At 44.2% G+C, this 15,115-nt stretch overlaps 1 long non-coding RNA gene and 1 pseudogene across 1 annotated transcript; one reads left to right on the forward strand and one right to left on the reverse strand.

Moving 5' to 3' along the window:
• On the reverse strand, window positions 6,872–7,539 carry LOC110432217. The gene is made up of 2 exons (XR_002449619.1): window positions 7,267–7,539; window positions 6,872–7,159 (listed from the first exon to the last, which is right to left on the reverse strand). It is a non-coding gene; the product is annotated as an uncharacterized LOC110432217 (long non-coding RNA).
• Window positions 9,779–14,054, forward strand: LOC8065476 (annotated as a pseudogene).

Genomic DNA, 15,115 nt, shown 5'->3' on the forward strand with positions numbered 1-15,115 from the left:
TTCAGATGGATTGGCTTTATGGTAGAAGATCTTGCAATCTTTTCAAGCCTACTTATCCTTCACCCATGCGTGACACACAAGAATAGAACTTCGTCCAATCATCGTCATCCACACCCGATGTAAATTCGATCACGACAAAAGTCCTCACACATGGGGAACTTGCCATGTTCTATATATATAGAGCACTGCTTTATGACGTGCCCAGTAATTTGCAATATCGAATAAAAAATGGCTCCCCGAATCTCGGAATTGCAGACATGTGGATCAAGAGTTCTTTTGCCAACCTTACCACCGCCAAATCTTCTGTCTTCTATCTTCTATACGGAGTACTTACGTAAGAGAACCCCACAATAGGGGATTTTTCTACCTTCTCATGAAGCCACGTCATCACCATGCAAAATCGTGTCTCATGTTTCTTTTGCGGCTTTGCCGTTTTCCCTTCCCCTGTATGCGCATGCTTGCCTAAATCCACTCCAGCCATTGATGCACCGCCGTGTCTCCTTCCCCGCATGCCATGCATGTGCCGTTTCTCATCCCTAATCCCTTCATGCATTCGAAGGTAGTTTTTTTTTGTCTCTAGAGACACATGCACTATGGGCCTGATTGGTTGCTCCTTTAATTTGTAGGTGAGCCGGGATGGAGTCCCTGTCCCAGCTGATTTCATACACATCCAAACCATACACTCACATGTGTTTGGTTGCCCAAAAGTGACTTATACAGGATGAGCGAGTTTGTTTGGTTGTCCCGTTGGACCGATTCCCGGAACGAAATCGGCCTCTCAGTTGTGTTTGGTTGCAAGAATGAAGTGAGGTGTAAGCACCCAGATATAGAATTGGTGAGGTTACCACTGTGACCAACAGAAAAAACACTACAACACAAAATAATTCAACATTTCTTCAAACTTAGATCATTATGCACCATCATTAAAAAGGACCTTGGAGTATCAGAAACATCATTGCAAAGTGCCTTAGGTCTCAATTAATATTACAAGTTCTCATCAAAGCTACTAGTACACAGATACCACCACGAAGTAGTGCAAATTAGAAAGGGATGATGCACTATGGGGTGTACTGATAGTAAGCAAAAATTGTAGACAGCAATCTTAAGCAAGGCGCGGCTGCCGCACCCAAGGGTGCTCCTCCCGCGCCTACAAATTCAACACCATTGACTTAGGCACTTTGCTCAGTGTGAATAAAAAATGGCATGAACATCATGTGCATGATCTAAAGCAAGACCACATATGTACAGCTAAAAAGAGGAGTGCATCGCACAAATCCGAGGGTGGAAGAAGATGAATCAAGAAACGAAATCCAGATCTGAAGTAAACACATGTAGATCAGCAGTAGCAGAGCACAGATCTAAAGTTCATTGTATGAACCCTAATGCTCATGGCACAACAAACAAAATCCACAAATAAATCAACAAAATTGCCGCATAGGAGACCAGAGGATTCAGGTGTCGTCGGATCTCTGGAGGACCAGCACGGGAGCCGACGGAGTAGGTCGACTCGGTTGATGAACCGAGGTCGATGGGGATGAAGAGGAGAGGGCGCACCAGAGCAAAAGGCGAAGAAGAGGTGTGGATATGGGGGGCGGTAACCCTAGCCATGAATCCCTGCGCGCTCGGATGTGGCCATCTCCCGCGCTCAACGAAATCCATCCCGCCAAGCACCACGCTGTCCCGGCTCGCGAGGGAAGCTCAGGTCGAGAAGATGAAGGCGTCCTGGATGGTGGAGGGGAAAGGAACGAAAGGATACAGACAAATCATACAAGACAAGCAACCAAACACGGGCCAAGTGCATCAAATGGAGCCAGATGGGTCTTTGCACCACCCTGTTGGGGCAACCAATCAGCTCCTATATGTATCAGCGAATCAGAGCACATGCCCGCAATTTTAACTTAAAAAAGTCTACTTTTCCTGCATCAACTTTCACGAAAGTCCACTTTTTCTTATTCAACTCCAAAACCGATCAAACCACCTCCCTCAACTTTTCAAACATTACATTTTACCTCCCTAGAGCAGTTTTGAAGGCGGTTTTACTACAATGAATAGTGGTTTGCTACAGTGACAATGATTTTGTCCTTTTCTTTTTAATTATTTCGGCTGAATATTTGAAAAATCATAGAAAAAAATCATAAAATAGAAAATTCAATTTTGTTGGACTCCACAAAAGTAGATCTACACAATGAACATATAATATGGTATGCTTTAGTATAAAGTTTTTGCTATAAAGGTTTTGTCTTTTTCTTTTTTATTTATTCTGGCTAAATATTTGAAAAATCAAAGTAAATTACAGAAAAATCATAAAATATAAAATATAATTTTGTTACACTCTACATGAGCATATCTACATAGTGAATATATAATATGGTATGATTTAGTATAATTCTTTTGTTGTAACTTTAGATCTATGCTTTTCTCTAATTAATTGAAATAATTCATAGCTGCAGCTTCTATAATCATTTTGTCGGACTGAAATGTATATATATTATATGTTCATTATGTATATATACTCAGATATTCTATTTTATGATTTTCTATGATTTACTATGATTTTTCAAAGATTCAGCCAAATAAATAAATAAAAGAAAAGGACAAAAACTTTATAGCAAAAACTTTGTACTAAAGCATACCATATTATATGTTTACTATGTAGATCTATTTATGTGGAGTCCAAAACAATTGAATTTTCTGTTTTATGATTTTTCTGTGTTTTAATATGATTTCTCAAAGATTCAGCCAAAATAATTAAAAGAAGAAAATAATAAAACCACTGTTACTATAACAAAACCGCTATTCACTGTAGCAAAACCGCATTCGAAACTATTTTAGGGATGTAAAATGTACGGTTTAAAAAATTGAGAAAGATGAATTGCCTGATTTTAGAGTTGAAGAAAAAAAAGCGGACTTTTATAAAAATTGGGGGAGGAAAAATAGACTTTTTCCTTTTAACTTTACCCGTTCGTCTCCCCTCTCCAAGCTCTCCTCATCCTTCCTTCATCATTCGTTAAATGGCCCATGATTCCTGGTCGTCATGGGCTGAGGTAAGCCCAGCTCGAATCCTTCTTCACTTGTTGAATGGACTGGCTCCACCTTCTTCCCCACACCGACATCCATTCTCTCGCCTCGCGTCCGTCCACCGGCTGCTGCCCCACGCGCTGCCCGCACCTCGCCTTCCCAGCGTGCCTCTCGCTGCTGGCGCCCCCAGCCGTACGTGCCTCTCTTCTTGCCGTCAACATGCCACCGATTCGGGATTGGGCGTCCCTCGCTCCAGATCTAGTGGAGCTCATCGGGTGGCGTGTGATAGATCTGATCTACTAGCAGTAAATCGAATCAGGAATACAATGATCCAATAGATACAAATACAAATAGACAGTAATACATACATACGCTAGATCTACCAGAAAACAGAAAGTCAGAGAGGTTAGGGTTTCGACCATGAGCGTTGCTAATGAGAGCGGATCCGACGGCGTCCATGACGACGGTGTTGACGCTGCGACGACGTAGGCCTCCACCGGCGCTGACCGACGACAGCGGGGAAGGAGTAGAATGGAGGCGGCGCGGTGGTGCTTCTCGACGCCACTGCGCACGCCGATCGGATGGCCTAGGGGATGTGAGTAGGGTTTGGCGGTGCACGACGAACTTCGTGTTGTGTGCCTGTAGCCCTCTACTTCTATTTATATAGCGCAGCGTATCGGGGGCCCACCGACCATAGATAGGTTAGGCGCCCCCAATCAGGGTGCGATCCAGAGGGAAAAGGCCCCAACAGAGGGAAAAGGCCCCAGCCGTTGGGCTAAGCCTGTGATCAATCTAACATTCTTCCCCTTGATCTCATCTGTGCTCTTTCGCTTTGTCAACCCATCACAAATCAGTGCATTGAGCATATTTCATCTTAACAGTTATCACGGTTAGATTAGACAACCACAAATACTTTTATGTTTAGAGATGAATTCTCGCATTGGGCCGCTTGCTATTCGGGAATCACAGGTTTTCCCTTAAATCCATGCCGGCTACATGTTCTTCTGAACACATTGGGCGGTAAGCCTTTCGTAACCGGATCCGCTAGCATCTTTTCTGTGCTTATATGTTCAAGACTTATGATGTGATCCCGGATTTTATCCTTCACAACATAATATTTTATGTCAATGTGCTTGGCGGCATTGCTTGACTTATTGTTGTGAGCATACAATACTGCTGGCTCGTTGTCACAATACAACTTTAGTGGTTTATCGATGCTGTCGACCACCTTTAAACTGGGTATAAAATTTTTAAGCCAATTCACCTGTCCTGATGCCTCATAACAAGCAATAAACTCAGCATACATTGTGGACGATGCAGTGACTATTGTTTGTTTTGAGCTCTTCCATGATATGGCTCCTTGCACGAGAGTGAATATATACCCTGAGGTAGACTTTCTATCATCTCCCGCATAATTAGAATCTGAATACCCTACTATTTGTAGGTCATTTGATCTTCTGTAGGTTAACATGAGCACTTTTGTGCCTTGCAAGTATCTTAAGACTTTCTTTACTAGATTCTAGTGTTCCATACCTAGATTACTTTGATATCTGCCAAGCAGCCCGGTCACAGAAGCCAGGTCTGGGCGTGTGCATACTTGAGCATACTGTAAGCTTCCGACACCTGAAGCGTATGGAACGGCTTGCATGCGATCGCGCTCAAACTTGCTCTTGGGACATTGATGTTCCCATACTTGTCACCTTTTACAATAGGAGCATGTGAAGGTCTACACTTATGTATATTGAATTTCTTCAAAACTTTCTCTGTATATGCCTCTTGGGACAATCCTAGTACCCCTAGACTTCTATCTTGGTGAATTTTTATGCCCAAGACAAAAGAAGCTTCACCTAAATCTTTCATATCAAAATTTGAGGACAAAAACCTTTTGGTTTCCTACAACAGAGTGACATCACTACTTGCTAGTAGAATGTCATCTACATACAGTACTAGGAAAATGTATTTCCCATTCTTAAACTTTGCATATACGCAATTGTCCTCAACGTTCTCTTTAAACCCAAACTTTCTGATTGTCTTATCAAACTTTAAATACCACTGTCTGGATGCTTGCTTTAATCCATAAATGGATTTCTTTAGGCGACAACCCATTCTTTCTTTGCCTGTCACAACAAAACCTTTCGGTTGTGCCATGTATACTCTTTCTTCTAGATCCCCGTTGAGAAACGCTGTCTTCACATCCATTTGATGCAATTCTAGATCAAAATGTGCCACTAGGGCCATTATGATTCTAAAAGAGTTCTTGCTCGAGACGGAAGAGAATGTTTCATTATAATCTATCCCTTCTCACTGAGTAAAACCCTTGGCTACCAGTCTTGCTTTGTACCTTTCTATGTTCTCTTTGGAGTCACGTTTCACCTTGTAGACCCATTTGTAGCCTACAGTTTTGGCTCCTTTAGGAATTTCCTCTAGGTCCCAAACTTTATTGGTACTCATAGACTTTAATTCATCTTCCATGGCTTCTTACCACTTAGATGCTTCAGTGCTCCTCATGGCTTCTTCAAATGAAGTGGGTTCATCCTCCATCTGAACTTCTTCGTATTCATAGACTATGTAGTCATCTGAAATAGGAGACTTTCTCGCTCTTTGAGGTCTACCAGAAGGTTCTGCTATTGACATTTCTTCTTCTTGGGGTTGCTCTTGTTGGGGCTGCTGTTCATCGACTATAGGTTCATTCGGATCCTGAAGGACAGGTTCCAAATTAGCCATAGGCGAAATAGCAGCAGGTGTTGTCACTACTGGTGTAGATCCAACAACAACAGGCAGTGTGAAGTAGGGTTCTTGCACCATAGGAATGGGCACGATCACCCGCTTCTCTTCAAGGGTGATTTCTTGCGCTGCCTTGCTCCCCCTGATCATTTGATCTTCTAGGAAACTGGCGTGCCTCATCTCCACAAACTTGGTATGTATACCAGGGCAGTAGAAACGATAACCTTTTGACTTTTCTAGATAGCCAATAAAATGGCAACTTACTATTTTGGGGTCTAGCTTTCTTATGTTTCGGTTAAATACTTTTGCTTCAGCAGGGCTCCCCTAGACACGCAGATGGTTGACTAAGGGTTTTCCGCCGGTCCACAACTCATATGGTGTTTTAAGTACTGACTTGCTTGGAACTCTGTTGAGAATATGAATGGCGGTTTTTAAGGTCTCCATCCACAAACTCAGTGGTAGAGTGGAATAGCTCATCATGCTGCGCACCATATCCATTAGAATATGGTTACACCTTTCTGCTACTCCATTTTACTATGGGTCGCCCGACATTGAATACTGGGCTACTATACGATTTTCCTGTAAGAACCTTGCAAAAGGTCTAGGAACTTGTCCATAAGGGGTATGTCGACCGTAGTACTCCCCCCACGGTCAGATCTTACTACTTTGATTTTTTTGTCTAGTTGATTTTCAACCTCAGCCATGAATATCTTAAACTTGTTTAAAGCTTCTGAACATTCTTTGATTGGATAGATATATCCAAAGCGAGAGTAGTCATCTGTGAATGTGATGAAGGAATCAAAACCATCCACAAATGTCACTGGAAAAGGTCCACAAATGTTTGTGTGGATCAATTCAAGTACTCTCGTGCTTCGCTTAGCGCCTTTCTTTATGTACTTTACTAACTTGTCTTTAATGCAATCAACGCATTGCTCTAACTCTGAGAGTTTTAGTGGTGGGAGGATTGATTCTTTGACTAAGCGTTCTATTCACCCACTCAAAATATGGCCTAAGCGACAGTGCCATAATTTTGATGAGTATCAATTCTCTTTCTTTTCTTGCTTGCATCTGCAGATATTGCATTCTCAGCGTTATTACATTCAGCATTCACATTCTCAGACATAGATAATAAATAAAGTTTGTCTTGTCGGAAGGCAAGACTCACACATTAATTATTTAACTGTAGCTTACAATCATTCTTGCTGAAATGACAATCAAAACCATAGTCTAACAAACATGAAACTGAAATTAAATTTCTAGCTAAAGAGGGAACATAAAGAACATCATGCAACTTAAGTGTGAAACCACTAGCTAAATCTAGAGATAAATTTCTTATAGCTTGAACTTCAGCTTCAACACCAGTGGCTACCATAATTTGTCTTTCTCCTCTTTGAAGGGTTCTCCCTCCATTGAATCCCTGCAAAGAGTTTGCAACATGAACAGTTGCACCTGATTCAATCCACCATGTGGATCTAGCATAGCTTAGATATAAGGATTCATCAACAAAAGTTATAATGTCCTCACCTTTTACTAGGCAGTGTCTCATGAACTTAGGGCAATCATGCTTCCAATGCCCTGTCTCATTGCACCATCTACAGCGATCCGATTCCTCCTGCTTCTGCTGGTTGTCTTGCTTTGGCTGTGCTTTGGGCTATGAAGAGCTTCCTCCATGTGGAGGCATTTGGAGCTTTCTTGTTGTAGAATGGTTTTTTGTTCTTTCCTTTCACAAAGTTCACACAACCACCATTTGTATTCTTTAGCCTTTCTTCCTCTTGGACACACATAGCAATCACCTTCTCTAAATCTCACTCCTCTGGTCGTGTGTTGTAGTTAACAACAAATGTCTCATACTCTTTGAGAAGTGAGTTTAGAGCTAGGTGAATGATGAAACCATCTGCGAGGGGCATCTTTAGCTTCTCTAACTTAGCTGCCATGGTGCTCATGCTCAAAATGTGCTCCCTCACACTACCCTTGTGAACCTCATGTTAGTGAGTTTCTAGATCAGGGTGGAAGCATGAGCTTTTGTGGAACCAGTGAACTGATTCTTCACTTTCTCAAGATATTCTTTTGTTGTGTCACATTCTGGGTTGACACCTCTTAAGCCCTCTGTGATGGTTTTCTTGATGACAATCTTGCACTTGCGGTTTGACTTTTCCCACTTATACTTCTCAAGATCATACTTTGCTCTAATGGGAGCATAGTCTCGCTTCCGATTAGCAAAAGCTTCATCGGTCTCCTTCTGGCCCCTTTCAGGCTCCTCTGGCTCAGTGGGCTTTGGCTCCTGAAGAGCCAAATCTATTTGAGCAAGTGCTAGAGCTGCATCAAGTTCTTCACGCCACAAAACATAGTTCTACCCCGTCAGCTTTAGGATTGCACTAATGAAGTGCATCGCATTCAGCGCTTGGTCTGAAATTAAACATGAGAAAACAGTGAGAACATTAACATTAAAACTAGGAAAAATAATTACATCTCTTAATTTAACGTTGGTTAAAATCAAGATATACAAAAAATTGACTCTCTACATAAATTCTAATCACTGTTGGGCAGAATAGAATAAATGCATAAAAATTAGAACTTGAAATTTGCAATATTGCTATTATTAACATTGGTCAAAAAATAACAATATCACAAAAATTCTGAGCTTTAAAACACAGTTTCTCAAATTAAATATCCCGTTGGTTCAATTTAATATAAGAATTAAAAATATAACTTGTGCAGCGGAAAACGTTAATTAACTTGCTATTTTTTTCAGAAGCATAACTGACTGACTGTGCTGTCTAATTAATATACACTTTGGTGCAAATTAAATAGAATTTAGACTGGGCAATCAAGTATTCAAATGCTTCTAAAAATAAAAATAAAAAATATTTTTTTGCATGTTTGGGCCTAGGCGCACTAGTCGGCCTATGGCCACTATCGGTCCAGCCCAGGGGGCTCAAGCTGGCGCGGACGGCAACCTGGGCCGGCCTGCATAAGGAGGCCTAGCGCGCGGCTGCTGATATTTTTTTCTTCTTTCTTGCTACGGTTTGCGGCCTGTCTGCTTGATTTTGGCCCAGCCCGTCGTCACGCGGTCGCGCGGGCACTAGGCAGGCCGTAACATGGGTCGGCTGGGGCAAAGAAGCCCAGTGCTCGCACCCGCCTAGGCTCATTTCAGTCCAGTGAATCCTGGTCATTAATCTCAATCCGACGGCCATCCTTCAATTTTGCATGAACAAAAAGGCCCCCAAGCAGGCCACCACTGAGAAACCCTAGCCACCATATGCCCCGTCGCCCTCTCTCTCTTCTCTCTGTATGTTCTCTCTCAGCGCGGGCAGGGAGCTGCCGCCGGCGCTCTTGCTCCTTCTTCCGGCGCGCCGCGCACAGGGAGCCACCAGCGATGGCCTTGGCGCCACCCGCGCCACCGCACCCAGCAGCAGAGGAAACCTGCCGGAGCAGGGACCAACGAGGTCCTCGGTGGTCGGAGAACTGAGTGGCACCGCCGCGGACCCTCTCGCCGGTGCGCGTGCTCCCCTTGGTGGGTGAGCACGCAGCTGTCGAGGGGATTTGCATCGGTGCCCTGTGCTCGCTTCCTGACTCGGCGCAACATGGCTAGGAAGGGCTAGTCTGAGGTAAGGCCGCCTCTTCCCCTTGCTTTAGGGTTAGGGTTACCCCTTCCCTTATCTATGCGTCTAGGGTTAGGGTTCGTTGGTTCCTTTCCCCGATCTCATTCTTTTGTGTTAGGATCTGGTGCGCTAGGGTTTTGGGTGTTCTCGATTTGACTGAGTTAGAGTTAGGATTTGGAAAATCCCCTCCTTCTACTTGTTGTGTTTGCTGGGTGATCCCCGAAACCCGATCTACTACTAGATTGGCTCTGATACCATTGATAGATCTAACAGGATCTAGCAGTAAATCGAATCGGGAATATGATGATGCAATAGGTACAAACACAAATAGACAGTAATACATGCATACGCTAGATCTACTAGAAAACAGAAAGTCAGAGAGGTTAGGGTTTCGACCATCAGCGTTTCTGGTGAGAGTGGATCTGGTGGCGTCCATGGCGACAGTGTTGACGCTGCGATGACGTAGATCTCATCCTTCGAGCCTCCACCAGCGCTGATCGACGACGGCGGGGAAGGAGTAGAATGGAGGCGGCGCGGTGGTGCTTCCCGACGCCACTGCGCAAGCCGATCGGATGGCCTAGGGGATGTGAGTAGGGTTTGGCGGCGCACGACGAACTTCGTGTTGTGTGCCTGTAGCCCCCTACTCCTATTTATATAGTGCAGCGCGTCGAGGGCCCACCAACCATAGATCGGTTGGGCGCCCCAGATCAGGGCGCGATCCAGAGGGAAAAGGCCCCAGCCGTTGGCTGGACGTGAGATCAATCTAACAGCGTGCGCTGGCCGGCGACCAGCAGGACTACGTCCGGTTCCGCGCCGTGTGCTCGCACTGGAGTGAAAGCACCATCCGCCCTCACATCCGCGACCCATGCTTCCACCCGCGCCGCTGGATGATGTTGCCCGAGGGCCACGGCCTCTACCCCGGCCACCCCGACCTCCGCGGCTTTGTGCGCTTCCTCAACCTCTCCACCGGCGCCCTCGTCCATGCCCACCTCCCGCTCCTGGATGACCATGCCATAATCGACTCCGTTGACGGCCTACTCCTCCTGTACCACGACCGTGACACCGTCATGCGCCTCCTCCACCCTTTGACCGGCGAGGTCGTCGATCTCCCGCCGCTGGCGTCCCTCCTGCCACAGATGGAGACCCTTCAATTCTGCCCCAAGGGACCCAACCGCCGCGGTTTACTCATGAACCCCTATGCCTCGGTTTCCGTTAGCTCCCAAGGCACCGTCACTGTCATGCTCACCTTTACTTGCCTGGACCGTGTCGCCTATGCCACCGACGGTGACCAGCGGTGGACTCTTTGGGATCCTTGCATGAGTCTCTTGTCTTCCCATCTTATTTCGCAAAAAAGTCTCTTGTCTTCCGGTGGTAAGATCTATATGTTGGAGTGCGCTTATCAGAGTGACAAGATACACATCTACCGGGTTGATCCTTGATCCACCAATGCAGCTGATGGATTTCCTCATTTCCCGTTGCTGATGAAGATTGCCGAATACCCATTCGACAGAATAAGCATTATCTTGAACCTTGTAGAGTGTGGCTCAGAGGTATTGCTTCTTTCTTGGGAGGATGAGTCTTGCATAGATCTAGCAGTATACAGACTTGCTGACCTTGCCGTAGGGGCGAAGCTATGTTGAAGACTGTGGGTGCCTAGGCACCCACCAAAATTTGAAAAATTACTATTAGAAGCAGATTTCCACCATGGTTATAGATTAAATTTTCATAACTACAAGAGAAAGGCACCCCCTTCTAATTTGCTCTAGCTTCGCTCCTTTGCCGTCGGAAGGTTTTTGCCTATAACGAGCACTGGAAACTCAGCCTTGGTTATAGGGGAACGCTGTCTGTGTGTTTTACTCTCACCAAACAAATGGCTGCCCTCCGTTTCACCTAATTCTGTCATCTGCGCACGTAAGCCCCAGTCTGGTCCGAATGCTGGAGAATATGTTTTTGAGCAGTACAGCCTGGGTACTGGCATGTGGACTCCAGCCAGTGATGGACACATTGTAGAGATGCTGCTGCCAAGCCCCCATGAGTTCACTCATCATATATTTACTTGTTGCTATCGTAGATATTGGTAAGTCTGTATCCAGCTAAGTTTGCCTTTTTGTTTATTGTTCATAGATTATTTACTGTTTGAAGGAGTCAATGTGGTTGTCACATCGCTTCATCCATGGTAAACTAACACTGCTAAAATTTTCTATCTTAAAATTCCAAACTGATATAAATACTTTGTGTCCTTGTAGGAATAAAGGACTCATGTTTTCTGCAGGACCTGAGCCAAAATGGTTAATAAAGCAAGAACAACGGTTTGGAGTAAGTCTGTGTGTCTACCATTTTGTATTTATTTCAACCGTCCTGCTTTTGTTATTATCAGCAACCATTCAGACATATGGTATAATTTGGTTCAATTGTTTGTAAAATATGTAACTATTCATTAGAGGTTAGATGTTGTTTGGTTGGATAAACTGCAATCAGATTCCATGGATTGTCTTGCCAGGCCAATCCAATCCAATCCAATCCAATCCAATCCAATCAGTAGGCCATTACCGGGTTACCCCCAAATAGATGGTTAGTTCCCTGTGGTATTTTGGATTTCTTAGGCTATCTCCAACAGGGAGACCCATTTGGGAACCCAAACCTAAAATGGATCTCCAACACAATACCTATAGCCTCCAATAGAGTACCCATACAGAAGACCTATTTTGGGTATCAGGAGAGGCATAACCCAAATTTGGGTATCCTCTCTCCTCGAGACCCATTTGCAGAGAGTGTTGTCTTTTAGGTCTTGTTGTTGTAGAAGACTAAAAATAGGTATGGAACCTTTTATCTGTAGCGCTACTCAAAGGACAAATAGGTCTTGTATTTTGGGTGACGATTGTTGGAGATAGTCTTAATGCTATATTAACAATCTTGGTAAAAGGTACATATTCAGTGTAAAAGTAGAAACCTACAAGTCCCTGTGTATAATATATTCTGTCTATAAATATGATAAGATCTCTGTACTTATTTAAATATATTATAATCTGCAGGTGATTTATATAGTTGGCGTTCATTTTATAACTTTTGCATGTCAATTAGTATTTGCTAGGAGTTGGTATTTAGATGCAAATGTTTTTTAAATTATCATGATTGCATATACATTTTAGCTTCTACTACCAAACCGTCTTTGGTGTGCTTTGTTGCATTTTGCTCAATATTAAGAAGATAATGTGAAGCATTAAGTCAGATAAATTGTCAATTTAATTGTGGTGCACTGCTCTTTGGTATAAAATCAGAAATTTGGTATATAAGCAACATTTACTTTTTGAAATTTGGTATAAAATGCCCTCTTTGTGATCAGGAGGACGAATCTATCCAGCATCTCTTATGTTCCTGCGTTTTTTCGGGACAGTTTTGGCACCTGCTGCTCTGTCGTTTTGGACTTCCTGACATAGGTCCTCAACCAGACTCGACAAATTTCTTTGATTGGTGGCTTCAGGCCGGCAGCTCTTTCAACAAGGAAGTTAAACAGCGCTTCAACTCGCTGGTTTCTTTGGGTGCTTGGATTCTTTGGAAAGGAAGGAACGACAGGGTTTTCAATGGCATCTCGCCCAATCTGAGTCGTGCCCTTCTCCTTGCAAGTGAGGAGGTTGATCTCTGGATTTTGGCTAGTGCCAAAGGCCTCAGAAGACTTAGAAGTCTGGTTGTTGTTCGCAATGGTGGTTAGAGGCTTTTTATAGTGTTTTTTGGTCGTCTTTCTTTGTCTAGGGCTTTTTCTGGAGTGGTTGTTTTTGTAGGATGGTTTTTGTGTTTTAGTGTTCCTTTGCGTGTGTTGGTGTGAGTATGGGGTGGTGTTGAACCTGTTTTGTACTTCGGCATTTATGCCTCCTTTTTTCTCTCCTATCTTAATGCAATGATACGCAGCTCTCCTGCGTATTCCAAGAAAAAAAAATCAGAAATGCAAATAATGTCTTCGGGAGTATTTAATTTTTTTCTTGATAAGGGGTGTAATCATCTATTTGAACGAATCTTATCCATGCCAAGTAGTGGATTATGCCATAGCATTCTTGGTCACAGGGAAAAGTTAACAGTTCCCAAAGGTTTCTATAAATGTTGGTTTTTTTTAATGTCTGAATAGGCTTATTTTGTTCTGAAGCTTGCATTTTCCCCTTTCCAGAACATGCAGGTTTATATTGTGTTTCTGTTTGTATGTATTGGGTGTTGCTGACATTCCTTATTTCGAACTCTTTCCAGGCTTGATGCTTGCTTGTTGCCCGCGGCTGGACCATGCTAAAGAACAATCCCTTCTATGGAAGTTGGAAGGCTATGTGTGCGATTAGAATTAGAACTGGCAAATGGAGCCATTCTTATCCTACTAGGCTACTACTCTTTAACTCTTTAGCAGTCAGAGGTCATGAACAACTGTAGTTGAGTTCATGCTGCAACTATGCTTTTGTCTTAAAAAAAATTGAGCATGGCAGACTTTACCTTCTCTTCTTATATATATATATATATATATATATATATATATATATATATATATATATATATATATATATATATGCTGCAACTATGCTTTCCATCTGCGTGACCCAGGCGTCGTGCCATATCTTATCCTTTGTTTTTGATTTCTCTCCGAATGTTTCACTATTGCAGGGGAAAAGAAAAGAAAATACGGTCGTCCAGTCCTCCGGCGCCGCGGTACAGGGAACGCGGGGCAGCGTTTGAAAGGCCGATTTCTTCTACCGCCGCCGGTCCAAAAGATCAAGAAATAATCAAGCTGTTTGGGTTGGGTTTTTTATTTCTTTTCCATCAAGAAATAATCAAGCGGAAACAAAGACGCTCTTGATCGTTTACTCCTGGGCTGGCTGTCCTGATATCCATCAATCAACTTCTGGATATATAGTGTTTCTAGGTGACACCATCTGGTCTCTCCAAGCGTTCGATTTTTATTTTATTTTTAGCCTATTTTTAAAACAAATTTCAATTTTGACACGGTTTTGAAAAAAATTTCAAAACTAGGCCGTTTGGCCCCGCCACCATGCATGGCGGGGCAAAATCAGAGCACCCCGCCATGCATGGTGGCGGGGTATAGGCGCCACGTGGCGGATGCATGGCGCGGGTGGCCGCTGCATGGCTGACCTGGACCCCGCCACGCCCGATGGCGGGTTAGGCCAACCCCGCCGTGGATCATGGCGGGGCACGGCCGCGCCCACAAAAGCCGCTCCCTCCTCTGTTTGGTCCATTTTTCGCGGCCGCGCCCGATCCGCCCGCGCCCCAGCCCCGCCCCTGCCGCGCACCGCCCCCGGCCGCTCCGCCCGCGCCTCCCCGTCCGCGCCCCAGCCCCGGTCAAGCCTTGGCGTCCGCGCTCCGGCGGCGCCTTCCCGGCCGTGCCGCGCCCGCGCCGCCTCGGCCGCGGCCCGGCCCCGCCCGCGGCGCCCCGGCCGCGCCCCTCCAGCCGCCCCCCGGCCCACTCGCCCCGGCCCTCTCCGGCCGCCCCCGGCCCTCTCCGGCCGCCCCCGGCCCTCTCCGGCCGTTCGTCGGCTAAGGTAATTTTTTGAAACAATTTGTTAGTTACATTGTTATTTATTTTGTTATATAGTTAAATTTAGCTAGTTAGTTAGTATTATGTTTAATTTTTATTTTTATTTTTGTTAGTAAAACTGTGAAGTAGCTAATTATTATTATTTACTTAGTTTGTAGTATTATGTTTAGTTTTTTAGTTTTTATCATAGTTAAATTAATTAAATATTTTGGTAGTGAAATTGAGAATCATAGACTTATGGTTA

This window comes from Sorghum bicolor, chromosome 2 (assembly GCF_000003195.3).
Source record: "Sorghum bicolor cultivar BTx623 chromosome 2, Sorghum_bicolor_NCBIv3, whole genome shotgun sequence".
Lineage (NCBI taxonomy): Eukaryota > Viridiplantae > Streptophyta > Magnoliopsida > Poales > Poaceae > Sorghum > Sorghum bicolor.